Raw genomic sequence first — 27,994 nt, 5'->3', positions numbered from 1 at the left:
TTTTTTATTTTTTAATTTATTTTTTATTGGTGTTCACTTTAAGCATTTTCTTTTTTGTACTCTCTGTGATACATGTTATTTTTGTGATTGCGTATTGCAGATCTTCTACAAAGCTAAAGGAGAAGATGTGAAACATAAATACACTATGAGTCCTGATCTTCCTCTGTTTCTCTAGGCCAAGTGCAATGCTTACAATATGAGTGACGTAAGTAGGGTTTTCAATGGGGTGTGAAACCCAGACAAGGTGGTACAGTAATAGAATCTCAGAGTAGGATGGGGCCTTGATAACTATTTAGGTTGGTTTCCCACACACACACTGGATGGAGCCTATCTCATGACGATGGCTCTCTGCCTCTTAAGTCGGCCTCTTCCAGGGCAGGATAATTCCAAAAGGATGTGACATTCTCCCTTACGTGGAGCCCAACATCTATTCCTCTCAAACTTCGAGTTGGTTTTCCTCATTTTGCAAGTGGAGAGAGTTATTATCCTGCAGAAAAATAAGAATGAATGAAATCCTTTTATTACAGCAGACCTGAAATTTCTAAAGCTAACCACCAGGTCTTCCCTTGACCTTCCTTCCATAAGAGTGGACAACTTCATTTTCTCTAGTTGGTCCTCACACGCCAAGGTTTCCAGAAAGAACCTTTATTCCTCTCTTCCAGATCCACTCCAGTATCTCAGTATCCTGCTTTGCTCTGTACTCAAACCAGGTTTGGGTGTATAATTGGTGCAGCATCCTGTAATGTCATGCTACACAAGGTGTAATGTTTTGCTAATGTGACTTCCCAAAATAAAATGTACTGTAGAAGATTCCTTTAGCTTATATCTGGAAACGAACGAAACAGTCCCAGCAATTGGGGACTCACTTCAGCTGATCCATGTACAGCATGCTGACCTCCTTCTTTCCCTCATACCTCAGGTCTGCTACAAACGGGACTGGCATGATTTAATAGCCAAGGGCAACAATGCGCTAGGTGAGGCTGCACATCACTGCAGCCAAAGCATCCAGAAACATTGCCAGTGATGTGAGTAAACATTTTCGGTGAAATGTGGGTGCATTGCCTTTTAAAAAACGAATCAAATGTGTGCTTGTCTAAATGTTGCCACATTGAAAACAATATGTCGAGTTAATGACGTTGAAATTCTCCACAAGATACTGTTTTGAGGAGCTGTCATTTTTTCAAAATTCCGTGATTCTTTTCCATTGACCCCACTTGGTAGAGCTATCGTAAATCTGACAACCACTTTCTCCCCTGATTCGTAGGCCAGATTACCCCTAGTGACACATTTCCTTGACAGCCTACATTAATTTTCAGTGAGAACAACCTCCCTGACAGTAACACATTAAATTCAAATGACTGCCTGCATAATAATTGTATTAAGAAGATTGAAAAGATGATGTATAAAATGTAAGGATTTTGTAAACCAAATGGGTAAAGGTGTGGTCCATTTTTCTTGAATTTAATTTTCATGTATGTAAATCAATGCCATTTCATCTGCAATAGGAAAAGTATACACTTCCACTTCTTATCATTGCAGATCAAAAATGTCAAACAGCACACATGCCCCGTAGACTTCACTGTCACCTACTATTCTGAGGGCTACAGTTACGGTTTGGGAAAGGAGAAGAAATAAGATGCCCATGTGTGCAGTCCACAGGGGAGCTCAGGATGGAAGAATTCTACAGCTTTCCTTAGAGGTCCCTGAAAATGCGTCCCTCAAAGATGTGCATACCACGAGGAAGTACATTTCTCGGTTAAGGACAAAATGAAAGTCTAAATGTGACTTTATCATTCTTTAAGGCCTTGTGCAGGGCTCTTTCTAACATACCTAGAAATGTCTCGGTGACCCTTTTGTCTGCTGAGCTCTTGTTTATAAATCAGTGCATGCTAAGCTCTTGTTTATAAATCAGTGCATAAATGGCACGAGCAGAGTTTCTGCAGAATTTAAGTGGATTTGAGTTCTCTTCTATAAAAATTGAGGTTTTGACCTGTTACCTACCGTACAACTCTATCTATACACCATTGCTGGGTCCAGCAGTGAGAGAGCTTGGGCTGTGGAGCATTGTGCTGAGGTTTTTACTGCCAGGGGAAGCTCCCAGCCATTCCTGCCCTTCCTGTTCCTGAACTCATCGGCAGCTGCTTCAGCAGGGGGCTTGGAAAGTGGCTGCCGAGAAATGGGGGGGGAAAGGCCTGGCTACCTGCTTATGCAGTATCTAAATTGATGCCCCCTAGAAAGAAGAGGGGTTTGTTCTAACCTTACTCCAGCAGCCTGAGACAACATAGTAAAGTTTTCCACCCCCTACTCCCAAGAAAAACTGTGTGTGAACTCACAGAGTTATTTGGATTTTCTTCTGCGTCAGTTGCATACGTATCACTCAGTCAATGGGAGCAGTAAATGGAAGGTTTTCACACTAATTTCTAACGTCCTGTGATGTATGATAACATTCTGTGGTGGTGGTGCCATATTGGATTGGGAAAATTCACATCCCTAGGAAACCAAGAGGTACTGGCCTTATGTTTGGAATGTCTTGTTGCATTAAGGATGAACATTCAGATGGGTTGTTTAAGTGAAGTCCGACATACAAAAGCATTTGTAGGATTTATAGCAAAGAAAAAAACTGGTCCTGAATTTATCATGATACCTACCTATTTCTATCCCAGCAGTGTTGGAAATAACTGTTTTCACTCTGAATATTCTGGGGCACATAGGAGTGGGCAGGTATGGTTTGGATTTCTTGTAGTCTTCCAGAAAGTCACAGTGTCAAAGTGCCTTTGTGTGTGGCTATTCTTGCTATACCTAATGTTATCAACGCCGAGGACTTTGCTAACCAAATTTTACCTTCGCAGTATAAATACAAGGAAGCTTATGAGAAGTCAGAGGGAAAGCATGTGGGTTTTAGAAGCCTTCAGGATGATCCCACGCTGGTCCATTACATGAATGTGGCAAAACTGTAGTCGGATCATGAACACAAGAGGAACTATGAGAACGTCAAAATGAGCTACCATACCCCTGGGGACATGCTTAGCATTACAGCTGCGAAGTTGTCCCGGGATGTTGTCAGCGATATCAACTACAAACAGCCCGTACACCATTACATGTACCTACCCGATGCCATGAGTCTCAAGCAAGCACACCAGGAATGTGAATCAAATTCAGAGCGATGTGAGTGTGACAGGCCCAGGAATGTTGGCACTTCAGGGGTGATTCTCTTCCTGTCTTAGTAGGCTTCACAATACAGGAAGATATTTGAGAAATGCACCTTTACCAAAAAGCATGGTAGATGATCAGGGTTTTTGCTGGCTTTGTGTTCTCCTGTTACAGTCACTGACAGTGTCTTTATTAACTCACAGGCCAAAGGTAAAACCATATTCCACTAAGTATATAAACCACCTTGATTCCCAGCAAGAGGGCATGGTCACTCTTGGCAGACCCATTTCATTGGTGACATGTAGAATGATAAATAGTATTCTCTACTCTTTCTGAATTCAGGAAAGTTTTTTTCTTTTTTTAACTAAAACTCACATTCTCATGCATGTTAATCTATGTGGTGAGTCATCTTAAATGAACCAGGGAGGTTTTGTGATTGTAGCATGATTCATGGAGAGCTGCATGTGGAGGCTATTTAATATTCAGGGCATTTCCTTCTGCAGGAACCAGATTTCTGTAAGAATCATCCTCTGTAAGGAAAGATATGGCGTCCATTTATTGTCACTCAATGAAGATGTCTTTCCCCAGCCGAAATGTCTCTCCCCAGGAATAGCCTAGGGGGACTGTCATGGATGAAATTCAAAGTTGTGGGGTTTTCAGTGAAATCACAATGAAAGCCCAATTTATTGTCTATATCCACTACTCAAATAACATTTCCCTTCTCTCCACAGAAACTATATCAAGATGCATGGAATAAAGATAAAACCAACATCACCATTCCTTCTGACATGCCAGGCATGCTGCAGGCCCCTATAAATGCCCTGCAAATCAGCAATGTAAGAGGCATAAATACGAATTGAAAATACCTTCATAGGATAATATATGTCAGCTTTGGGAGTGTGGTATAATGAAATGGACAAATTACCTATCTTAGAAATGTGTACAGCTTTTGGTGCTAAACATTTTTTCTTTAGCTTTCTATTCCTAATGCAGTATGAATGAAATTCTCCCTTTTAAATGTTAGTTTAAATACATGGCTGGGTCCCAGGACTACAAAGAGTTGGGATATCTGTATTCTATCGGTGTCTTCCTTTCAATCTTGAAAGCATTGTTCGATATCCAATGTTCACAGCTCAGTTTCATCATATATTAATAGAGAATATTGAAATACCTAGTTGAATTTCTCTTACTTGAGGGAGTATGAGGTGACAGTCTCCTTTATCTTTATAAATTTTTGATTGATCCAGAGCATTCTTGTTTAATATTTCAAAGCCATTAGCTTTGTGTCTTATTTTCCACATCAGAAAGTTAAAAGATTTTAAATTATTAAGATCATATCTAAACAATAACATATCTATGTCATGTCCCTTGAGCAGGGACCTCTGAAAAGTCAAAAGGCAACATTAGGAAAAAAAATATCTTACCGGACCTTACATGAGACCTTGATGAAGCTTTTCTAGCTTCACAGTTGATTCTTAGTTTCCATGTTTTGCGTGTTGCGGTATTTTCAGATGTGTACCATATTGTGATGAAGACAAGCATTCAAACATTTACTAGGTCTAGATGTTTAGCTTTAAAATCTTAGTCAGAAGTATCCTGCACTCCATTAAGGAAATAGCCAACAACCAGAGGAACTCAGAAATCCCTGTTTTTCCTTATCCTGTCTTCATTCACATTTTGTCATATTCATATTTTGAGTACTTGGAGTATTCACTTATTTTCAATGTTTGTAAACAAACCTGAGTTTTCCCTCAACAGAAATTTTACCAAAAAGACTGGAATGAGACCAAGCAGAAAGGCTATGACTTCAAAGCAGATGCCATTGAAATCAAGCAAGCCAAAGACTCCAGAGATATTTCCAGTGAGGTATGGCCTCTATTTCCTTGTGGTTTAGCTTTTCTTGTAACGAACACAGTAGTGTTTTTAACAATCGATGAGGGGGGTTAAAAAATCTATGTAAACAATTTTATTTTGTTTTGCACTAACTAAAGACTTTCTCTATTTAAAAACATTAGAATGGGGACACCTGGGTGGCTCAGTCAGTTAAGCATCTCCCTTCAGCTCAGGTCATGATCTCAGGGTCTTGGGATCAAGCCCCATGTCAGGTTTTGTGCTCAATGAGGAGCCTGCTTCTCCCTCTCCCTCTGCCTGCTGCTCCTCCTGCCTGTGTTCATGCTCTCTCTCATTCTCTCTCCCTGTCAGATACATCTTCAAAACAATAAAAACATTAAAACTGAATGAAGCACATTAAGGTTAGCATAGATGAGGTATATGTATAACTTCTTGGTTGTTTCCAAGTAGAAGTGAAAAAAAAAACATGAAGAATCTATGCAGAATTCTTGGGAAAAATTCAGGAAACAATCTATTTGATTATTGACCAGTGTCATTTTATCCCCCAAATATTTATGACATTCTCCATAAATCTAGATCACAGTTGAAAGTTTCATATCAGACAAGACCGAAATCACATTCTATACATAAGATTTTATACTGGAGGCTTATGTATAATGCTCTCAGCAACCTTTTGAAGTTCATTTAATAGTAATTTAAAAACTTAGTCAAAATAATTATCCTACCAAGCTCCCTACCTCCCACCCTCAGCTCCAAATCTTTAAGCAATCCTGTTCCCTTTATCTGGGCTCTTCTCTATTTTTTATCTTGTGTATCCACCTGTTTCTTCCCTCTTATTTCTCATTTTTGTCTCTAAATACAGTAGCCAGTCTATAGGATCTGCCTTATTCCCAGGTGTCTCTCCCTCCCTTTTGTCCAAACTTTTCTATGTTATCCAAATATAGAAAAGATATTACCTTAGTCTAGTCCTAAGACACTTTTAGGACAAGTCTGAACAAGATGGAAACTCTTGTTCCAGGGCTTTTGTTGTCATCTGATTCAAACCAATCACCTTGCTTTCCATTCCTGTGAAATATGCGCCATTTTTACCTGTCTCCCAAACCACACAAATAACTTTTTCCTACTGAGGTATTGTTAGTCCTCTTGGGGGACCAGATAATTTATTAATGTTCCACCATTCAGGCGGCCTTTGGAGACCCATGATTACACCCACTGTGTCTTATTTTCCACATCTGAAAAATGTAATAATAATAGTATGCACTTCACAGAGATGTTGGGAAGATTAAATGGGACTGTAGTTGCTACTACTCAACTATTTTTTGCTAAAAAACACAGCAGTTTCACACGGATCAGCCTGATACATATGAAGCACTCATAATAGTGTCTGGCATATATAGTCATTGCTCAGTAAATATCAGCTATAATTTTTTGTAATGACTCTTATTCACCATCCTATTGCCCTCCTGATTTATTCCCGTTCTCTATCAAACTACCTAAAATAGCTCTATTTTGCTCAGAGTGAACTGAAATATAAAATGACTGCCAATATTCGGAAAACATTTGTTCAAAAGACCGTACTACATTATTTTCATATATCTGTTTATCTGATTTTTCACCACTTTAGTACAAGTACAAAGAAGGTTAGCATAAGCAACTGGGCCACCACGTGGGTTTCCGCACCCTACAAGATGACCCCAAATTGGTATGGTCTATACACACTGCCAAGATCCAGAGTGACAGAAAATACAAGAAAGCTTATGAGAAGTTTGAAAGAATTCCCAATACACCATTGGACATGATGTCACTTGTTCAGGCTAAGAAGTGCTAGGTCCTGGTTAGTGATATTGATCATTGTAATTATCTGCACCAGCAGACATGTTTGACAGGACAGAATGATGTGATCTGGCAGGCTAAGAAGGCCTACGAACTGCAGAGTGATGTGCATGTATTTGTCACCAGACTCTTGGGGGAGACGTGTGTCTCTGTGAATAGTGTCACGGTGTACTACCTAGGGATATAATTTAAGTGGTGATTTTAATAGAACCTTACATAATCTGTATATTTCATGGTAAAAGAATCATTTGGAACATTGTTTTATGGAGGATTCCTTATGAGGCAATTCTTTTTTCTTAAGACAAAGAAAATCTCTCTTACTCTATGTAATTAGGTAGAAAATTTCAGTCCCAATTGTTTTTTTTTCCTTTTGTTTAATAATAATTTTATTTTTTATTGGTGTTCAATTTGTCAACATACAGAGGAACACCCAGTGCTCATCCCGTCAAGTGCCCACCTCAGTGCCCATCAGTCACCCAGTCATACCCACCCCCCGCCATCCTCCTCTTCGACAACCCCTAGTTCACATTTCCCAGAGTGAGGAGTCTTTCATGTTCTGTCTCCCTTTCTGATATTTCCCACTTTTTTTTCTCCTTTCCCCTTTATTCCCTTTCGCTATTTTTCATATTCCCCAAATGAATGAGACCATATAATGTTTCTCCTTCTCCGACTGACTTACTTCACTCAGCATAACACCATCCAGTTCCATCCACGTCGAAGCAAATGTTGGGTACTTCCGTTTCTAATGGCTGAGAAATATTCCATTGTATACATAAACCACATCTTTATCCATTCATCTTTTGATGGACACCGAGGCTCCTTCCACAGTTTGGTATTGTGGACATTGCTGCTATAATCATCGGGGTGCAGGGTTCCCGGAATTTCACTGCATCTGTATCTTTGGGGTAAATCCCCAGCAGTGCAATTGCTGGGTCATAGGGCAGATATGTTTTTAACTCTTTGAGGAACCTCCACCCAGTTTTCCAGAGTGGCTGCACCAGTTCTCATTCGAACCAATAGTGCAGGATTGTTCCCTTTCTCCATATACTCTCCCACATTCGTGATTTCCTGTCTTGTCAATTTTCCCCTTTCTCACTGATGTGAGGTGGTATCTCATTGTGGTTTTGATTTGTATTTCCCTGATGGCAAGTTATGTGGAGCATTTTCTCATGTACTGGTTGGCCATGTCTGTGTCTTCCTCTGTGAGATTTCTGTTCCTGTGTTTTGCCCATTTCATGATTGGATTGTTTGTTTCTTTGCTGTTGAGTTTAAGAAGTTCTTTATAGATCTTGGAAACTAGCCCTTTATCTGATACGTCTTTTGCAAATATCTTCTCCCATTCTGTAGGTTGTCTTTGAGTTTTGTGGACTGTATCCTTTGCTGTGCAAAAGCTTCTTACCTTGATGAAGTCCCAATAGTTCACTTTTGCTTTTGTTTCTCTTGCCTTCATGGATGTATCTTGCAAGAAGTCGCTGTGGTCGAGTTAAAAAAGGGTGTTGCCCATGTTCTGTAGGATTGTGATGGAATCTTGTCTCACATTTAGATCTTTCATCTGTTTTGAGTTTATCTTTGTGTATGGTGCAAGAGAGTGGTCTAGTTTCATTCTTCTGCATGTGGATGTCCAATTTTCCCAGCACCATTTATTGAAGAGACCATCTTACTTCCAGTGGATAGTCTTTCCTCCTTTGTCGAATATTAGTTGACCATAAAGTTGAGGGTCCACTTCTGGATTCCCTATTCTGTTCCATTGATCTGTGTCTGTTTTTGTGCCAGGACCACACTGTCTTCATGACCACAGCTTTGTAGTACAACCTGAAATCTGGCATTGTGATGCCCCAGCCCTGGCTTTCTTTTTTTTTTTTTTAATTCCCCTAGGTATTCGGGGTCTCTTCTGATTCCACACAAATCTTAAAATAATTTGTTCCAACTCTCTGAAGAAAGTCCATGGTATTTTGATAGGGATTGCATGAAACGTGGTAATGGCCCTGGGTAACATTGACATTTTCACAATATTAATTCTTCCTATCCATGAGCATGGAATAATTTTCCATCTCCTTTGTCTTTCTCAATTTCCTTCAGGAGTGGTCTGTAGTTTTTAGGGTATAGATCCTTTACCTCTTTGGTTAGGTTTATTCCTAGGTAACTTATGCTTTTGGGAGCAATTGTAAAGGGGATTGACTCCTTAATTTCTCTTTCTTCAGTCTCATTGTTAGTGTCTAGAAATACCACTGATTTCTGGACATTGATTGTGTATCCTGCCACACTGCCAAATTGCTGTATGAGTTCTAGCAATCTTGGGGTGGAGACTTTTGGGTTTTCTATGTAGAGTATCATGTCATCGGCGAAGAGGGAGAGTTTGACTTCTTCTTTGCCAATTTGAATGCCTTTTCTGTCTTTTTGTTGTCTGATTGCTGAGGCTAGGACTTCCAGTACTATGTTGAACAGCAGTGGTGAGAGTGGACATCCCTGTCTTGTTCCTGATCTTAGGGGAAAGGCTCCCAGTGCTTCCCCATTGATAATGATATGTGCTGTGGGCTTTTCATAGATGGCTTTTAAGATGTCGAGGAAAGTTCCCTCTCTCCCTACACTCTGAAGAGTTTTGATCAGAATGGATGCTGTATTTTGTCAAATGCTTTCTCTACGTTTATTGAAAAGATCATATGGTTCTTGTTTTTTCTCTTGCTGATATGATGAATCACATTGATTGTGTTATGAGCGTCGAACCGGCCTTGCATCCCGGGGATAAACCCCACTTGGTCACGCTGAATAATCTTCTTAATGTACCGTTGGATCCTATTGGCTAGTATCTTGTTGAGAATTTTTTCATCCATGTTCATCAGGGATATTGGTCTACAACTCTCCTGTTTGGTGGGTTCTTTGTCTGGTTTTGGAATTAAGGTGATGCTGGCCTCATAGAACAAACGAGTTTGGAAGTACTCCATCTCTTTCTATCTTTCCAAACAGGTTTAGTAGAATAGGTAAGGTTTCTTCTTTAAACGTTTGATAGAATTCCCCTGGGAAGCCATCTGGCCCTGGACTTTTGTGTCTTGGGAGGTTTTTGATGACTGCTTCAATTTCCTCCCTGGTTATTGGCCTGTTCAGGTTTCCTATTTCTTCCATTTCCAGTTTTGGTAGTTTGTGGCTTTCCAGTAACACGTCCGTTTCTTCTAGATTGCCGAATTTATTGGCGTATGGTGCTCATAATATGTTTTTAAAATTGTTTGTATTTCCTTGGTGTTGGTAGTGATTTCTCTTTTCTCATTCACGATTTTATTAATTTGAGTCCTCTCTCTCTTCTTTTTTATAAGGTTGGCTAATGGTTTATCTATCTTACTAATTCTTTCAAAGAACCAACTCCTGGTTTTGTTGATCTGTTCCACAGGTCTTCTGGTCTCGATTTCCTTGAGTTCTGTTCGTATCTTTGTTAACTCTCGTCTTCTGCTGGGTGTAGGATCTATTTGCTCTTTCTTCTCTAGGTCCTTAGGTGTAAGGTTAACTTTTGTATTTGAGCTCTTTCCAGTTTTTGGGCTACTTGTATTGCGATGTGTCTCGCCCTCAGGATTGCTTTTGCTATATCCCAAAGATTTTGAATAGTTTTATCTTCATTCTCATTAGTTTCCATGAATTCTTTTAATTCTTCCTTAATTTCCTGGTGGATCCTTTCATCTTGTAGCAGGATGGTCCTTAACCTCCACGTGTTTGAAATCCTTCCAAACTTCTTGTTGTGATTTAGTTCTAATTTCAAGGCATTATGGTCTGAGATACGCAGGGGACGATCCCAATCTTTTGGTATCGGTTCAGACCTGATTTGTGACCCAGTATGTGGTCTATTCTGGAGAAAGTTCCATGTGCACTTGAGAAGAATGTGTATTCAGTTGCGTTTGGACATAAAGTTCTGTAGATATCTGTGAAATCCATCTGGTCCAGTGTATCATTTAAAGCTCTCGTTTCTTTGAAGATGTTGTTTTTAGAAGACCTATCGAGTGTACAAAGCACTATACTGAAGTCACCAAGTATAAGTGTATGATTATCTAAGTTTGTCTTAACTTTGGTTATTAATTGATTGATATACTTGGCAGCTCCCACATTCGGGGCATATATGTTGATGATTGTTAAGTCCTCTTCTTGGATAGATCCGTTAAGTATGATATAGTGTCCCTCTTCATCTCTCACTACAGTCTTCAGGATAAATTTCAGTTTATCTGACATAAGGATGGCTACCCCTGCTTTCTTTTGAGGACCATTCGAATGGTAAATGGTTCTCCAACCTTTTATTTTCAGGCTGTAGGTGTCCTTCTGTCTAAAATGGGTCTCTTGTAGACAGAAAATAGATGGGTCCTGATTTTTCATCCAGTCTGAAACCCTGTGCCTTTTGATGGGGTCATTAAGCCCATTCACGTTCAGAGTTACTATTGAAAGACACGCGTTTAGTGTCATCATGATACCTATTCCTTCCAACTGTTTTGTTTTTAACCCATTACGGTTGCATGATGAAATATCTAAATTTCAGAAACAAATATAAACGTAAGGAAATGTTGGATTTTAAGTTTATCTGGTACATACATTTATAGATAGAGTGGTGTATACAGGTAGAAGTATATATTTTTCCTCGTTATATATGCCTCTGAAGACCTTATTCTCTCAAGTTCTTACAGATGTGATTCTCAGTAGTGCAAAAAAGGCAGATTTCAAGTGGTGAGCGCAGATGGTCAACCTTGTATAAAAACAAAACAATGTGCCATTGCTGTCATTCCACATGGGTCACTTGTCAGCCCTGCTCCAATTCCTGTAGGATTATGTGAACTTCTCCCAGAGATGTGTGTCAGAGATGTAACACCAAATATTAATATTTACTGTTGATCCTTCCATTCCATGGGACTGGCCACCCAGCTAGTTTAAATAGAGGTAGTGTGTGGCCTGCTGGCATCATGGTGATACAGTGAGCAGACTTGACTCCTTTGAACTCTGTGGTCCTTTCCTTCATACGGAACATGTACAGATCAGACCTGGAACGTTTGAAGGGTATAGGATGGTGGCCAGAGGGTTCTGTGGAAGTGATGAGAGTGAAGAATGCCCATTCAAGAACCTCTTGAATGAGAGGTTGTATAAAGCCGGAGGACTTCAAATTCACCAGCATTGTTGATACCCCTGAAGTCATCCAGGCAAAGATCGGTGCTATACAGATCAGTGAGGTGAGTGGGGTTGATGATGTGTTCGGACGTGTTGAAGAAGTCTCCATAAGAATTGTGTGACATTTAAGTTGCTACTACCAGGATTAGAACCTTGAACATTCATGTATCCAGATACACTTTCGTAGTCAATAAGTTAATGGTATCTACAGTTCAGTTACCTAGATGACACTTTGACATAGATGCGGTCGGCATCTTTATATCCTGCAGACTCGGATACCCATTCTTGAATACATTTTGAGGTCTTGCTTGTAATGCAAGTCTCCCAGGTAATACCATGATCACAGAACTGCCACCTTTTATTGCTTTTCAATCATGAGGGAAATTGAAAAGTCCAGGGATGGCCTCAATATTCGATACCATGATAGTTATTTGGGCTAAGAAAGCCAGGATTTGATTAGTGATGTGGATTATCATAGTTACCTGCAATGTAGGTTTTCCTGCCAGATGATTACATGTGACTTGATGAAAAAGGATCATTTTACTACTGTATTTCGGATTCATTTTCCAGTTATATTCTATCACACATCAATGTATTCTTCTTGTTGGAGTCATTATTGGCACCTTTTAAATAAAAACAGAAATGAAGGGGTGCCTGGGTGGTTCAGTCAGTTGAGCATTCGATTTTTGATCTCAGCTCGGGTCTTGATCTTAAGGTCGTGAGTTCAAGCCCCATGTTGGGCTCCATGCTGGCTGTGGAGAGTACTTAACAACAACAACAACAACCAAAAAAAAAAAAAAAAACCCAGAAAATTCACACAATGAAAACAAAATGTGATCTAGATTTATATCATTCATATCTGAGAACATCCAAAGAGAACCGTTAACTGTCCCTATAATTTTATTCGTGCGGTAATTGGCCTATTTACTTATCAACCATCTCTCGTTTTTCGTTTTTAGCAGCCATTGTGTCGTGATGCCTGGGAGAGAGAGAAGGCGAATGTGAATGTGCCAGCGGACACCCCAGGGATGCTGCAGTCCAAGATCAATGCCGTACAGATCAGTGATGTAAGGAGCTACACGCTCACTTGCGTTACACAATATTTTCTGCCTAACTGAAACTTAAGTTGATATGTTCCAGAGGAAATTTAGCAAAAGGCATTTCCCTACCATTCCTTTGATTTCTAGTATTTAAACTAATGAGAAGTGCCACGTGTGAGCACCCACGTACACGGGCACGCATATGCATATGCACGTTGTGTTTATAAATAGAGATGTGTGTCCTTATCTTTGTTGGAAGGAAACATGCACTGCTTTCACCAAAAACACCACAGAAAAACATACATATATGCAAGTATAGTATTACTTGGTTCTCTTTTCAGTGGCCCATCACTGAGTTTTCCTTTTAAAGCCAAACGCTATCTATTTTTCTCATTTTTTACTTGATTTACTGTCTCCTAATTTCTTTCTTGAAAAGAATGAACTTTACTAAATTTCATTTAAAAAACCTACTAGAACTTAATTTCAGTATGAAACCAGCCTCTTTTATAAGTCTTAACAGGAGACTAATTTTCCATGTGACTTATTAACAGGTTTTCTTACACATCAGTAAGGCTGACTCAGTGGCTCCCTCTTCAGATTAACTGTGGCATTGCAATCTCCATTTGCAGAAACATTGTAACCAAGCTTGAGAAGATGTCAAGATGAAGGGTTATGACCTGCGGGAAGATGCCATCCCAATTCAGCACGCCAGGGCTTCCAGGGAGATCGCCAGTGATGTGAGAGCTCCTTTTTTCCCAGCCTTAACCAATGCTAATAGATGTCATATGGGAGTGAATATTTTTCTGATCTTTAGCTTAATTCCCCATTAATACACTTAAGTAGAAAGGAGATCATCGTGATTAGTGTCTTGCTTTGAAATCGCAAAACCAAGAATAACTTGTACAACAGTTTGGTGCCCCTTCTGCATCGGGCTTGGTTCTGTTGTTCTTATGTTTAAGTGCAGGTTTTTATTTTCTTTTCACTGTCATCTCAAAATCATGTAATTTACAAGCACTTATAAAAATTCAATGAATACAAAAAGTTCTGTTGTTTCTTGAAGTGCAGCATACATAAAGTTTCTCCTGTGAGAATTTTAAACATACAGGATGTTCTTGTCCAGTGGATGGACAAGCCTTTTTTAAAAGTTATATGTTAATATGTGCTAGAAATATATTTTTCCATTTAAATGAGATTATAAATTTTAGAATACAACTATTTCAAAGTTTATACTTCAGTTTATTGACTAGATTTTTTTGTTTATTAAATTTAAAGTATGAAGTACGGTGCTACTTGATTGTGGCAGAAGGTGAAGGTAGTAGACAGTGACTCAAGGTTGGGAAACACTAGATAAGCCTGTATTGGGGATAATCCAGAAGAACACTTCTTGCCTTAGAAATGCTCATAATGTGTTCATGCATGTAGACATAGAAGACAAACCAATGGGTTAGGAATCCTAAATCTTAGAGTATGGACTTCATGAAAAACAGTGCCCAAAAAAGGCTAATGTAAGGGAGGTGGACATACTTGGAGCAGACTGTTTAGAAAAAGTGAATTGAGAAACATGACTCTTCTTTTTTGTTCACGTATACCAGTATCTATGGAAAACCGCTTACGAGAAACAGAAAGGCCATTATATTGGATGTCGCAATACCAAGGAAGACCCTAAGCTGGCTTGGGCAGCAACTGTGTTAAAAATGCAGAATGGGGGATCCCTGGGTGGCGCAGCGGTTTGGTGCCTGTCTTTGGCCCAGGGCGCGATCCTGGAGACCTGGGATCGAATCCCACATCAGGCTCCCAGTGCATGGAGCCTGCTCCTCCCTCTGCCTGTGTCTCTGCCTCTCTCTCTCTGTGTGTGACTATCATAAATAAATAAAAAATTAAAAAAAAAATGCAGAATGGCAGGCTGTACAAAAAGGCCTACAATAACCACAAGGCCAAGATCTCCATCCCAGTGGACATGGTGTCCATCAAAGCTGCCAAAGAAGGCCAGGCCTTAGCAAGTGATGTGGATTATCGCCAGTATCTGCACCACTGACTGGTCTTGCTTTCCTGACCAGAACAATGTGATCCAAGCCGGGAAAGCCCACTACCTGCAGAGTGATGTAAGTTGTTGCTTGTGCAGAGAGGACCAGCCGAGGTGCCTGAGTCGTGAGCTGTTCTCTGGGGAGAAAGCCTTCCACAGCTTTGCCTGGTCATTCCTCCTAGGCCTTGGGAAAACGCAACTCTCCCTAATAAGCACTTCCCTTTAGCATTTTACCAAGTTTACTGAATGTCTACCTTACAGCTAGGCTTATTTAGAAAGTTTTATTTTTTACTCTTGGTGGTGCTACCAGAATTTTTCGTAGATTCTTGAACGTGTGCTGTGTGTTTCCTAAACATGAAAATTGCCATGGCCTCTCAATTGAAGAATGACAGGGATACTTCCTTAAAATTAATTTCAAAGGTTAGCAGCATGCTCCAAACTCACTAGTTTCCCTTAATGTAGTAGTCTCCACACTGTGGTGTTTCATTAGTTTACCTGAAATATTTTTAGATTTATTCATATTTTTTGCCCATTCTACTGGAAATCACGGGTTCTTTTAATTATTTAAACTTGGTTCCCAGAGCTTCAAGGAATGCTTTCTCCTAATGAATACATTTGTTATAGAAAAGTGTACCCATACCCATCCTTGACATGAGTTGCCAAGTGGTAGATTTAGGCCAGTTTTTAGAGAAATGTAAACTCTGCATTAACCTGAATAACATTAGTATACAAAGGAATGCATATGAATCAAGTTTCTAAAGAATGAGAAAGGGAAACTTCAAAATCTGTATGTAATCCTTTTTGAGAATCCCTTCTTTTGAATTTTGGATATCCATCATACTTTACACGCTAAAATATAAAATGTTCTTCACTAAGATAGAAATTTTACTCCACAATTCACTCCTCATATATCTTTCTAGCTTGTTATTTGTATGCTATTAACTAGTTACTAAAATATCATTTTTTTATCATGTCATCGGCATGAAATCATGTCATCAGCAAAGAGGGAGAGTATGACTTCTTCTTTGCCAATTTGAATGCCTTTAATGTCTTTATGGTCAACTAATATTCGACAAAGGAGGAAAGACTATCCATTGGAAGAAAGACAGTCTCTTCAATAAATGGTGCTGGGAAAATTGGACATCCACATGCAGAAGAATGAAACTAGACCACTCTCTTGCACCATACACAAAGATAAACTCAAAACGGATGAAAGATCTAAATGTGAGACAAGATTCCATCACAATCCTAGAGGAGAACAGAAGCAACACCCTTTTTTAACTCGGCTACAGTAACTTCTAGCAAGATACATCCACGAAGGCAAAAGAAACAAAAGCAAAAATGAACTATTGGGACTTCATCAAGATAAGAAGCTTTTGCACAGCAAAGGATACAGTCCACAAAACTCAAAGACGACCTACAGAATGGGAGAAGATATTTGCAAATGACATATCAGATAAAGGGCTAGTTTCCAAGATCTATAAAGAACTTCTTAAACTCAACAGCAAAGAAACAAACAATCCAATCATGAAATGGGCAAAACACAGGAACAGAAATCTCACAGAGGAAGACACAGACATGGCCAACCAGTACATGAGAAAATGCTCCACATAACTTGCCATCAGGGAAATACAAATAGAAACCATAATGAGATACCACCTCCCACTCGTGAGTAAGGGGAAAATTAACAAGGCAGGAAACAATGAATGTGGGAGATGATATGGAAAAAGGGGAACCCTCCTTCACTGTTGGTGGGAATGTGAACTGGTGCAGCCACTCTGGAAAACTGTGTGGAGGCTCCTCAAAGAGTGAAAAATAGATCTGCCCTACGACCCAGCAGTTGCACTGCTGGGGATTGACCCCAAAGATACAGGTGCAATGAAACGCCAGGACACCCACACCCTGATGTTTCTAGCATCGATGTCCACAATAGTCAAACTGTGGAAGGAGCCTCAGTGTCCATCGAAAGATGAATGGATAAAGAAGATGTGGTTTATGTATACAATGGAATATTACTTAGGCATTAGAAACGACAAGTACCCACCATTTGCTTCAATTGGATGGCACTGGAGGGTATTATGCTGAGTGAAATAAGTCAATCAGAGAAGGACAAACATTATGTGGTCTCATTCATTTGGGGAATATAAATTATAGTGAAAGGGAATAGAAGGGAAGGGAGAAGAAATGGGTAGGAAATATCAGAATGGGAGACAGAACACGAAGACTACTAACTTTAGGAAATGAACTAGGGGTGGTGGAAGGGGATGAGGGCAGGGGCTGGGGGTAAATGGGTGACCGGCACTGAGGTGGGCACTTGACGGGATGAGCACTGGGTGTTATTCTGTATGTTGGCAAATTGAACACCAATAAAAAATAAATTTATTATTTAAAAAATATTACAGGAAAGTGAAAAAAAGAAACAAATGACCAAGAAAATGTAAATCCTAATTCAAAAGGAAGAGATATCTAGGGAAAATGAAAAGCCAACTGTGATCGAAATTGTGGAACCAGGGATTGAATTCTTTGTTTTAAAATTACAGTTTACACCTAATGGCACATTAGTTTCACGAGTAAAGCATAGTGATTCAACCAGAAGAGTAGCTACTATCTGTGACCATACAATCCTATTTCAACTCCGTTGACTATATTCCCCATGCTGTACCTTTCTTCGCAATGACTTATTCATTCCATAACTGGAAGCCTGTATGCCCCACTCCCTTTCACCCACTTTGCCCAACCCCCTACCCCTTCCCTCTTTATAATTGTCAGTGTTTTTCTATATCTATTGATCTGTTTCTTCTTTTTTTTTGTTTGCTTGTTTTTATTCATTTGTTTTTGTTGTTTAGATTCCAAATATAAGTGAAATCATGTGGTATTTGTCTTTCTCAGTTTGACTTATTTCACTTAACAGAATATCCTCTAGGTCCATCTGTGTTGTCACAAATGGCAAGATCTCATCCTTTTTTGTATCCTGAGTAATATTTCATGCATGCGTGCGTGTGTGTGTATACATAAACCATATCTTCGTTATCCATCCATCTCTTGATTGCTTCCATACCTTGGCTATTGTCAATAATGCTACAGTAAACATTTAGGTTGCATGTATGATTTTGAATTAGAGTTTTCATTTTCTTTGGGTAAATACCCAGTAGTGGAATTACTGGAGCATACAGTATTTCTATACTCAATTTTTTGAACAACCTTGTTACTGTTTACCACAATAGGATTGGATTCTTAATTATCCCTTTAAAATACACCATGTGCCAGGTATTGTGCTAAGCACTGAAGATCCAATGGTGAAGGAAGAGGAAGAACCAAGACAAAGTTTCAGACTTTAGGGAATTTACATTGCTAGCAAATAAACAGATATTAACTAGAGAATATCAATAAAAAATCTGATGGATGAGAAATAATGATCAATGGTGCTATGAAAAAGTGAGGTGGGGAAAGATTATCTAAGGAAATACTACATTAATAGGGATTGCAAGGGAGGACAGGAGCTGGTTCTGTGAGGAAGACACAGGGATTCCTACAGAATGACCAATATATGCAAAAGGAGAGGGCTGTGTACGAATCACAAACCAAAAAACCAGTGTGGACAGAATCCGTAGGTCAAAGGGAAGCATATAAGATGGTGCTAGATTATCCTCACCTTCTAGTCCATGTAAAGAATTTGATCTTTTTCCTAAGGCCAATGGGAAGCCATGTGATGAGAGGAATGTTGTGGTGTCAGATTTGAATTGTGAATTTTATAAAGATCGTTCTGCCTGCTGTATAGAAAACTTACTGGAAAGCCTGTTATTATTGCTTTAAAAGTCCACCCGAAAAAAAAAAAAATAAAAGTCCACCCGAGCTAGTATGAGGTTACTTAAATATTATTGAAAACCTTCCATGCATCCCATAGAGAGAGAGCTCCTTCTGCATCATTCTTCTTTATGAGTGCATAGGTGCCCCGCCACAGAAAAAGCAGACTAGAACGTTGCTGGGCTCTAATGCAACCTGCTCTACACATGATGAATTGTGTTTGTCGGGCCAATGCTCAATTTTAATTAGTTTGTGGGAGGTAAAATATACCATGAAACTGCTTTCTTATCATAATTAAAGAAAAAAAACGCTTCTATCTAACTTTGTTTTCTTTCCCAGGCCATCTATAAGGCTGACTTGCAGGGTCTCCTGAAGAGTTGAGAGTCAAAAATGCTCAGAAGATCCTACTAGACAGTGTCTATCGGACACCTATAGAGAGCCTCAGGTAGACACGTATTGTTGACACACCAAAAGATGTCCTTGCTAAGTTGAATGCTGAGAATATTAGTATTGAAAGTCACTTTTCCCCATCTATGTTAAAATTAAGTCATGCTTGTAAGTGACTGATAATTAACCCAGTAATCTATTTGTAAAATGATACCATTGATGATTTTAGGTTTTAATATGTAATGTTAGTAGGATTGTTTTATTGTTGTTTATAAGTTTTAAACAAAAATATATTAATATTAATTTCATATTAAATTTGAGTAACGTGGAAAACTTTTAGATGTTTTTCCTTAATATGAAAAAATTTAAGATCAGAAAAGTTGAAAGTAGTGCACTGAACTAGAAGAATTACAAATTGCAAAGTAATGTTGTTATTGTGTTTTCTTCCACAGCCAAAGCACAGAGAATTTTGGGACAAGGATAAAACTTCAGTCCACCTCATGCCAGATACTCCAGAAATTAATCTCGCTGGAGCCAATGCTTTTAATATGAACAATGTAAGTACCACAACAGACTCCCTTTTGTTTAGAAAGTCACCCATTTGGTGTTATGATATCCATGGGGAGCTCTTATAGGCAAGAGAGAAAAGATTGGCTGGTTGGGGATGGGGAAAACTCTTTATCATCAGTCCTCTGACCAGGGGTGAGGAAAGGAGCAGACTCCCAGGCTCTGAGTCACCCAGCAAGGTCAGCGACTGACCCGGTGAACTAATGTCAACGTGACAAAATGGAGAAGAGAATAAGTTACAGGAAAGCTGAAAGAGGAATGAATGAAGAGACATGTGAACAAGGAAGGGGCATTAATGACAGACGAACACAAAATAATTATGGGAATTCTTTGCAAAACTCTATACAAATTAACTTTAAAGCCTGGATCTGTAGGGGATTTTCTTTTTTTTTTAATTTATTTTTTATTGGTGTTCAATTTACTAACATACAGAATAACCCCCAGTGCCCGTCACCCATTCACTCCCACCCCCCGCCCTCCTCCCCTTCTACCACCCCTAGCTCGTTTCCCAGAGTTAGCAGTCTTTACGTTCTGTCTCCCTTTCTGATATTTCCCACACATTTCTTCTCCCTTCCCTTATATTCCCTTTCACTATTATTTATATTCCCCAAATGAATGAGAACATATAATGTTTGTCCTTCTCCGACTGACTTACTTCACTCAGCATAATACCCTCCAGTTCCATCCACGTTGAAGCAAATGGTGGGTATTTGTCATTTCTAATAGCTGAGTAATATTCCATTGTATACATAAACCACATCTTCTTTATCCATTCATCTTTTGTTGGACACCGAGGCTCCTTCCACAGTTTGGCTATCGTGGCCATTGCTGCTATAAACATCGGGGTGCAGGTGTCCCGGCGTTTCATTGCATTTGTATCTTTGGGGTAAATCCCCAACAGTGCAATTGCTGGGTCGTAGGGCAGGTATATTTTTAACTGTTTGAGGAACCTCCACACAGTTTTCCAGAGTGGCTGCACCAGTTCACATTCCCACCAACAGTGTAAGAGGGTTCCCTTTTCTCCGCATCCTCTCCAACATTTGTTGTTTCCTGCCTTGTTAATTTTTCCCATTCTCACTGGTGTGAGGTGGTATCTCATTGTAGTTTTGATTTGTATTTCCCTGATGGCAAGTGATGCAGAACATTTTCTCATATGCATGTTGGCCATGTCTATGTCTTCCTCTGTGAGATTTCTGTTCATGTCTTTTGCCCATTTCATGATTGGATTGTTTGTTTCTTTGGTGTTGAGTTTAATAAGTTCTTTATAGATCTTGGAAACTAGCCCTTTATCTGATACGTCATTTGCAAATATCTTCTCCCATTCTGTAGGTTGTCTTTGAGTTTTGTTGACTGTATCCTTTGCTGTGCAAAAGCTTCTTATCTTGATGAAGTCCCAATAGTTCATTTTTGCTTTTGTTTCTTTTGCCTTCGTGGATGTATCTTGCAAGAAGTTACTGTGGCCGAGTTCAAAAAGGGTGTTGCCTGTGTTCTTCTCTAGGATTTGGATGGAATCTTGTCTCACATTTAGATCTTTCATCCATTTTGAGTTTATCTTTGTGTATGGTGAAAGAGAGTGGTCTAGTTTCATTCTTCTGCATGTGGATGTCCAATTTTCCCAGCACCATTTATTGAAGAGACTGTCTTTCTTCCAATGGATAGTCGTTCCTCCTGTATCGAATATTAGTTGCCCATAAAGTTCAGGGTCCACTTCTGGATTCTCTATTCTGTTCCACTGATCTATGTGTCTGTTTTTGTGCCAGTACCACACTGTCTTGATGACCACAGCTTTGTAGTACAACCTGAAATCCGGCATTGTGATGCCCCCAGATATGGTTTTCTTTTTTAAAATTCCCCTGGCTATTCGGGGTCTTTTCTGATTCCACACAAATCTTAAAATAATTTGTTCTAACTCTCTGAAGAAAGTCCATGGTATTTTGATAGGGATTGCATTAAACGTGTATATTGCCCTGGGTAACATTGACATTTTCACAATATTAATTCTGCCAATCCATGAGCATGGAATGTTTTTCCATCTCTTTGTGTCTTCCTCAATTTCTTTCAGAAGTGTTCTATAGTTTTGAGGGTATAGATCCTTTACATCTTTGGTTAGGTTTATTCCTAGGTATCTTATGCTTTTGGGTGCAATTGTAAATGGGATTGACTCCTTAATTTCTCTTTCTTCAGTCTCATTGTTAGTGTATAGAAATGCCACTGATTTCTGGGCATTGATTTTGTATCCTGCCACGCTACCGAATTGCTGTATGAGTTCTAGCAATCTTGGGGTGGAGACTTTTGGGTTTTCTATGTAGAGTATCATGTCATCGGCGAAGAGGGAGAGTTTGACTTCTTCTTTGCCAATTTGAATGCCTTTAATGTCTTTTTGTTGTCTGATTGCTGAGGCTAGGACTTCCAGTACTATGTTGAACAGCAGTGGTGAGAGTGGACATCCCTGTCTTGTTCCTGATCTTAGGGGAAAGGCTCCCAGTGCTTCCCCATTGAGAATGATATTTGCTGTGGGCTTTTCATAGATGGCTTTTAAGATGTCAAGGAATGTTCCCTCCATCCCTACACTCTGAAGAGTTTTGATCAGGAATGGATGCTGTATTTTGTCAAATGCTTTCTCTGCATCCAATGAGAGGATCATATGGTTCTTGGTTTTTCTCTTGCTGATATGATGAATCACATTGATTGTTTTACGGGTGTTGAACCAGCCTTGTGTCCCAGGGAAAAATCCTACTTGGTCATGGTGAATAATTTTCTTAATGTACTGTTGGATCCTATTGGCCAGTATCTTGTTGAGAATTTTTGCATCCATGTTCATCAGGGATATTGGTCTGTAATTCTCCTTTTTGGTGGGGTCTTTGTCTGGTTTTGGAATTAAGGTGATGCTGGCCTCATAGAACGAATTTGGAAGTACTCCATCTCTTTCTATCTTTCCAAACAGCTTTAGGAGAATAGGTATGGTTTCTTCTTTAAACGTTTGATAAAATTCCCCTGGGAAGCCATCTGGCCCTGGACTCTTGTGTCTTGGGAGGTTTCTGACGACTGCTTCAATTTCCTCCCTGGTTATTGGCCTGTTCAGGTTTTCTATTTCTTCCTGTTCCAGTTTTGGTAGTTTGTGGCTTTCCAGGAATGCGTCCATTTCTTCTAGATTGCCTAATTTATTGGCATATAGCTGTTCATAATATGTTTTTAAAATCGTTTGTATTTCCTTGGTGTTGGTAGTGATCTCTCCTTTCTCATTCATGATTTTATTAATTTGAGTCTTCTCTCTCTTCTTTTTAATAAGGCTGGCTAATGGTTTATCTATCTTGTTAATTCTTTCAAAGAACCTGGTGGTTGTCCAAGTGGGAGAAATATCTCAGCAAGAATCTGGGAGGCTGGCCGGGCTTCTGCTGGTACCAGAAGATGTTGTAAACGCTGACATCGTGGTCCCTGCTCAAGGTGCAAGGCAGGTGGATTGTGGTTCCGAGGGATGAGGACATGGATGGTGGCTGGTTCAGCACCGGCTGGGAGCCACCACCTGGGGACACAGAAACATATGGGCATGGTGGGGGGCATGCAGAGGAAGGCCGGGGATGGGGCCGGGGTAGTGAACTCCGGGGTGTTCTCACCTATGCAGTGTGCCAGAAGTGCCAGCAGGACAGGGATCCAGGACATGGTGTGGACGTGCTGGGCTGTTAGCTTTGCGCTGGTTCTGGGGCCTTCTCGGGGCTGGGCCAGCACCTTCCTGTGCCCTCCCAGGGGCGGGGCCGTTGCATGCCTGCTTCCTGGCTGCCACCATCCTGAACTTTCTTGAGTTGGCGGTTGGGGAACGGTCCCATGGCAGCCTCTGTGGCTCTTTCCTTGGCCCCAGGGAAGTGTCTGGGGAGGATGCACCTGCTGCGAGCTCACGGGCCAGTGCCCAGGAGGCCGGCCTGCAAGGTGGGGTCCCTGAGGTAGGGGAACCTCAACGTCCTCCTAAGGGAGCCGAACTGCACAGTAACATGGTTCTTGTTCAGATTTACATGTCTGGTGAACCAGTAGAGACAATATATCCTCAGGGTGGTGAAAACCCCTGCTTTGTGCAGAGAAAATGCTGGGGCCCTGGGGTAAGGAGGATACTCTGTCCCCTTCCATGCTCCTGCCACTCCCTCCCACCAAACCCAGTCCTCTTCCCTCCTAGACTGGAGCAGCAGTGACTCACAGCTTCTGAGAAAGAAACACCAATAGGGACTTGGGGACCCCCCCATGTGGGGCCCAGGACAGGTGGGGGAAGAGGTAGAGAAGCCTTTGCCCCCATCAGGTCCCCCCCGGGGCTTGGCCTCAGCCTTCCTAATCTCTCTCCTCTTCACAATAGTCTCCCCAGGGAAAGCAATAATCCCCGGGGTCCTGCGCCCTCTCCTTGGCCAGTCCCTGCACCTGCAGAAGTTCTGTGTGTCCCATCCCTGCCTCACCTGAGTTTGACCCCATCACCAAGCACTTCTAGAAGGCCTGAGGCCTGCTCTCTGCGTCCATGCTGCCCACAAAACTATGCAGGTTGTGCAGCTGGAGGCTGTCCGGATGCTCAGATAGAGACTTACGTCCCTATTAATCAAGGTTCTTCAGAGAAACAGAACCAATGGGACATATACAAAGGAAGAGATCTATTATGAGAAATCACCTCAATCAGGTATGGAGATTGAGAAGTCCCAGGATGTGTGTCTTCGAGTCGTAGACCGTGTGTGTGTGTGTTTGTGTGTGTGTGTAACACAGTGGGGTAATTCAGTCTGAGTCCAAAGGCTCAGGGGAGTTCAAAGAACCAGGGGAGCCCATAGTGTAAATCCCAGTCCAAGGACAGGAGAAGGCAAATGTCCTTGCTCAGGAGACAGGCAGGAAGCAGAAAGGGACAAAGTCCCCTTCCTCCCCGTGTCTGTTCTATTCAGGCCCTCCTGGACAGGAAGATGCCCACCCACCTTGGCGAGGGCCACGGCCTTTAATGAGTGCACTGGTTCAAATGCTAATTTAACTTAGAGACACCTTCACAGACACACCTAGAAGTTACATTGAATCTGAGCATCCTTTGGAGGAGTCAAACTGACACATGAAATCAACTATCACACAGTCTTACTCTGTGCACATTCATCAGTGAATCTAGCAGAGGCACTACGTACAAAATGTTTTTATTCTAGGAAGATACATGAACGGGATCTTGGGAATGGGATCAGGGTCTTGGAATGAAAAATATACAAGGATATCCTTATGAAGACTATTAAATTAAAAAGAATGTTCCAGAAGGAGAAAACTATATGGGTCAGACAGAAAATGAAGGGTGTGTGCAGAACCCTCCAGCAAGATTCTTAGGAGGACAAAAGGTAGTACATAAAGCCCTTGTCAGGGTGCCTGGCACAGGAGAGACTTCCATTAAGAAGTAGTTACTTCATCAGCTACCTGATGCCATTAGGAGAGAAGGTTGAGAACCTGCTCTCTCCACAAAACACGGTTCAGAGCATGCCTCTGCAGACCTCTGGGGACCCTTTTGGTGCACCAAAACCCAAGGTAAAGGGTGGGGGGGGTCGTCAAGCTGATCACTGGGGCAGGGCTGCCTTGCAGCCCCTAATCCTTACACCAAGTGCTGGGACTTCTGCGTGCAAGGATCCCTCCCTCGGGTTCAGAAGCTCTTTCTGCCCAATTCCCAGAGGGACCCTCCCAGGGTCTAGCTGCCTCTGGGGTCCTCCAGGGTCACCCCCTCCTCCGTCTCCTCGTCACACCAGGCTGGCTACGAGCCGGTCCCAGAGTCTGGGCGCCCAGTCCACGGCCCGATCTCAGTCCTCAAGGTTTTCAGGCCCATGCTGGTGCTCCTCCCTCCTGCCCAGCACGCTGGCCACCCGCAACACGGGGGTGAGCAGACAAGTGATCCCAGGCCCTGCCCACAGTCCTGCCCAGGTGACCAGTGTGATGCCATCAGGCCCCATCCGGCCGCCCGAGAGGACTTCAGGGAGCAGGCCCTGGTCCACTTCCCACGCTCCGGCTCTGGCTACCTAAGAAGCACACGTTTAATGCAATCCCATTCAAAATACCATGGACTTTCTTCACAGAGTTGGAACAAATTATTTTAAGATTTGTGTGGAATCAGAAAAGACTCTGAATAGCCAGGGGAATATTAAAAAAGAAAACCAGAGCTGGGGGCAACACAATGCCAGATTTCAGGTTGTACTACAAACCTGTGGTCATCAAGACAGTGTGGTCCTGGCACAAAAACAGATACAAAGATCAATGGACCAGAATAGAGAACCCAGAAGTGGACCCTGCACTTAATGGTCAACTAATATTCGACAAAGGAGGAAAGACTATCCACTGGAAAAAAGTCTCTTCAATAAATGGTGCTGGGAAAAGTGGACATCCACATGCAGAAGAATGAAACTAGACCACTCCCTTGCACCATACACAAAGATAAACTCAAAATGGATGAAAGATCTAAATGTGAGACAAGATTCCATCAAAATCCTAGAGGAGAACACAGGCAACACCCTTTTTGAACTCGGCCACAGTAACTTCTTGCAAGATACGTCCACGAAGGCAAAAGAAACAAAAGCAAAAATGAACTATTGGGACTTCATCAAGATAAGAAGCTTCTGCAGGCAAAAGAAACAACAGAACTAAAAGACAACCTGCGGAGTGGGAGAAGATATTTGCAAATGACGTATCAGATAAAGGGCTAGTATCCTAGATCTATAAGGAACTTATTAAACTCAACAGCGGGCAACCCTGGAGGCTTAGCGGTTTAGCGCCACTTGCAGCCCAGGGTGTGATCCTAGAGACCCAGGATCGAGACCCACGTCAGGCTCCCTGCATGGAGTCTGCTTCTCTCCCTCTCCCTCTGCCTGTGTCTCTGCCTCTCTCTTCCTCTCTCTGTGTCTCTATGAATAAATAAATAAAATCTTTAAAAAAAATAAATTCAACAACAGAGAAACAATGTGATCATGAAATGGGCAAAAGACATGAAGAGAAATCTCGCAGAGGAAGACATAGACATGGCCAACACGCACATGAGGAAATGCTCCGCATCACTGGCCATCAGGGAGATACAAATCCAAACCACAATGAGATACCACCTCACACCAGTGAGAATGGGGAACATTAACAAGGCAGGAAACCACAAATGTTGGAGAGGATGTGGAGAAAGGGGAACCCTCTTACACCGTTGGTGGGAATGGGAACTGGTGCAGACGCTCTGGAAAACTGTGTGGAGGTTCCTCAAAGAGGTAAAAATAGAGCTGCCCTACGACCCAGCAATTGCACTGCTGGGGATTTACCCCAAAGATTCAGATGCAATGAAACGCTGGGACACCTGCACCCCGATGTTTCTAGCAGCAATGTCCACTATAGCCAAACTGTGGAAGGAGCCTCCGGTCAAGAGCTGTGGTCTACGTATACAATGGAATATTCCTCAGCCATTAGAAACGACAAATACCCACCGTTTGCTTCAACGTGGATGGACCTGGAGGGTATTATGCGGAGTGAAGTAAGTCAGTCGGAGGAGGACAGACAGTGTATGTTCTCATTCATCTGGGGAATATAAATAATAGTGAAAGGGAATATGAGGGAAGGGAGAAGAAACGTGTGGGAAACGTCAGAAAGGGAGACAGAACATGAAGACTCCTAACTCCGGGAAACGAGCTAGGGGAGGTGGAAGGGGAGGAGGGCGGGGGTGGGGGTGACTGGGTGACGGGCCCTGAGGGGGCACTTGACGGGATGAGCACTGGGTGTTACGCTCTATGATGGCTAATTGGCCACCAAACAACCCACAAGCGCAGGCCCTCCCCGCAGGGGACCCACGGAAGGGGCGCGGCTGTGCCCGCTGCCGACCGCGTGACCCGGGGAGGGGCGCAGGCTCTTCCCTCCCACACCCCACGTGACTCAGGGAGAAGCCGCCCCTCCCGGCGCCGCCGTGGGAGCCAGAGGAAGCTTCGAGGCGCCGCGGTCAGGCTCTGAGCCTTCCGTTCCGGGCTCTTGGGACGACTCGGGTCCCCACGTCGCCATTGTCAGCGGCGGGGGGCTCCGGGGTCACCGGGCCTCGCCACGTGGAGCAGGAGCCCCGAGCCCACCTGCGAGGCCGCGGGACGGCGGGGTGTGCCGCAGCCTGGCCCAGGCTCCCCGCGCCCCCGGGGGTGACGGGACGGCGGACGGTCGGCCCCGGGGGTGCGGGCGGCGGCACCACGGGCCGGGCCGGCGGAGCCGTTCTCTCGGG

General features: G+C 41.9%; 1 protein-coding gene and 1 long non-coding RNA gene across 9 annotated transcripts in view; one reads left to right on the top strand and one right to left on the bottom strand.

The window, feature by feature from the left end:
* The window catches only part of LOC140629624 (nebulin-like), a 68,115-nt gene extending 40,706 nt beyond the window's left edge, over positions 1-27,409 (top strand). For 6 of the 8 annotated variants that reach the window (XM_072819129.1, XM_072819124.1, XM_072819122.1 and 3 more), the window contains 10 exons: positions 101-205; positions 920-1,025; positions 2,850-3,165; positions 3,882-3,986; positions 4,909-5,016; positions 12,924-13,031; positions 13,634-13,741; positions 19,171-19,276; positions 19,671-19,775; positions 23,115-27,409. The gene's annotated coding sequence lies outside the window, so the exon portion shown is untranslated. Of the gene's footprint in view, positions 1-100; positions 206-919; positions 1,026-1,539; positions 2,431-2,849; positions 3,166-3,881; positions 3,987-4,908; positions 5,017-12,923; positions 13,032-13,633; positions 14,363-19,170; positions 19,277-19,670; positions 19,776-23,114 lie in introns of those variants that run through there. The other 2 variants (XM_072819125.1, XM_072819127.1) reach the window with 2 other exon arrangements.
* LOC140629626 (uncharacterized) lies at positions 6-27,986 on the bottom strand. The gene is made up of 4 exons (XR_012027453.1): positions 27,852-27,986; positions 27,222-27,312; positions 3,109-3,262; positions 6-487 (listed from the first exon to the last, which is right to left on the bottom strand). It is a non-coding gene; the product is annotated as an uncharacterized lncRNA (long non-coding RNA).
* Between the last annotated feature and the right edge of the window lie 8 nt (positions 27,987-27,994).

The sequence above is a fragment of the Canis lupus genome (genome assembly GCF_048164855.1).
Source record: "Canis lupus baileyi chromosome 27 unlocalized genomic scaffold, mCanLup2.hap1 SUPER_27_unloc_1, whole genome shotgun sequence".
Classification (NCBI taxonomy): domain Eukaryota; kingdom Metazoa; phylum Chordata; class Mammalia; order Carnivora; family Canidae; genus Canis; species Canis lupus.
The sequence above is the reverse complement of the archived record's forward strand: the minus strand, read 5'-3'. Positions and strand labels throughout refer to the sequence as shown.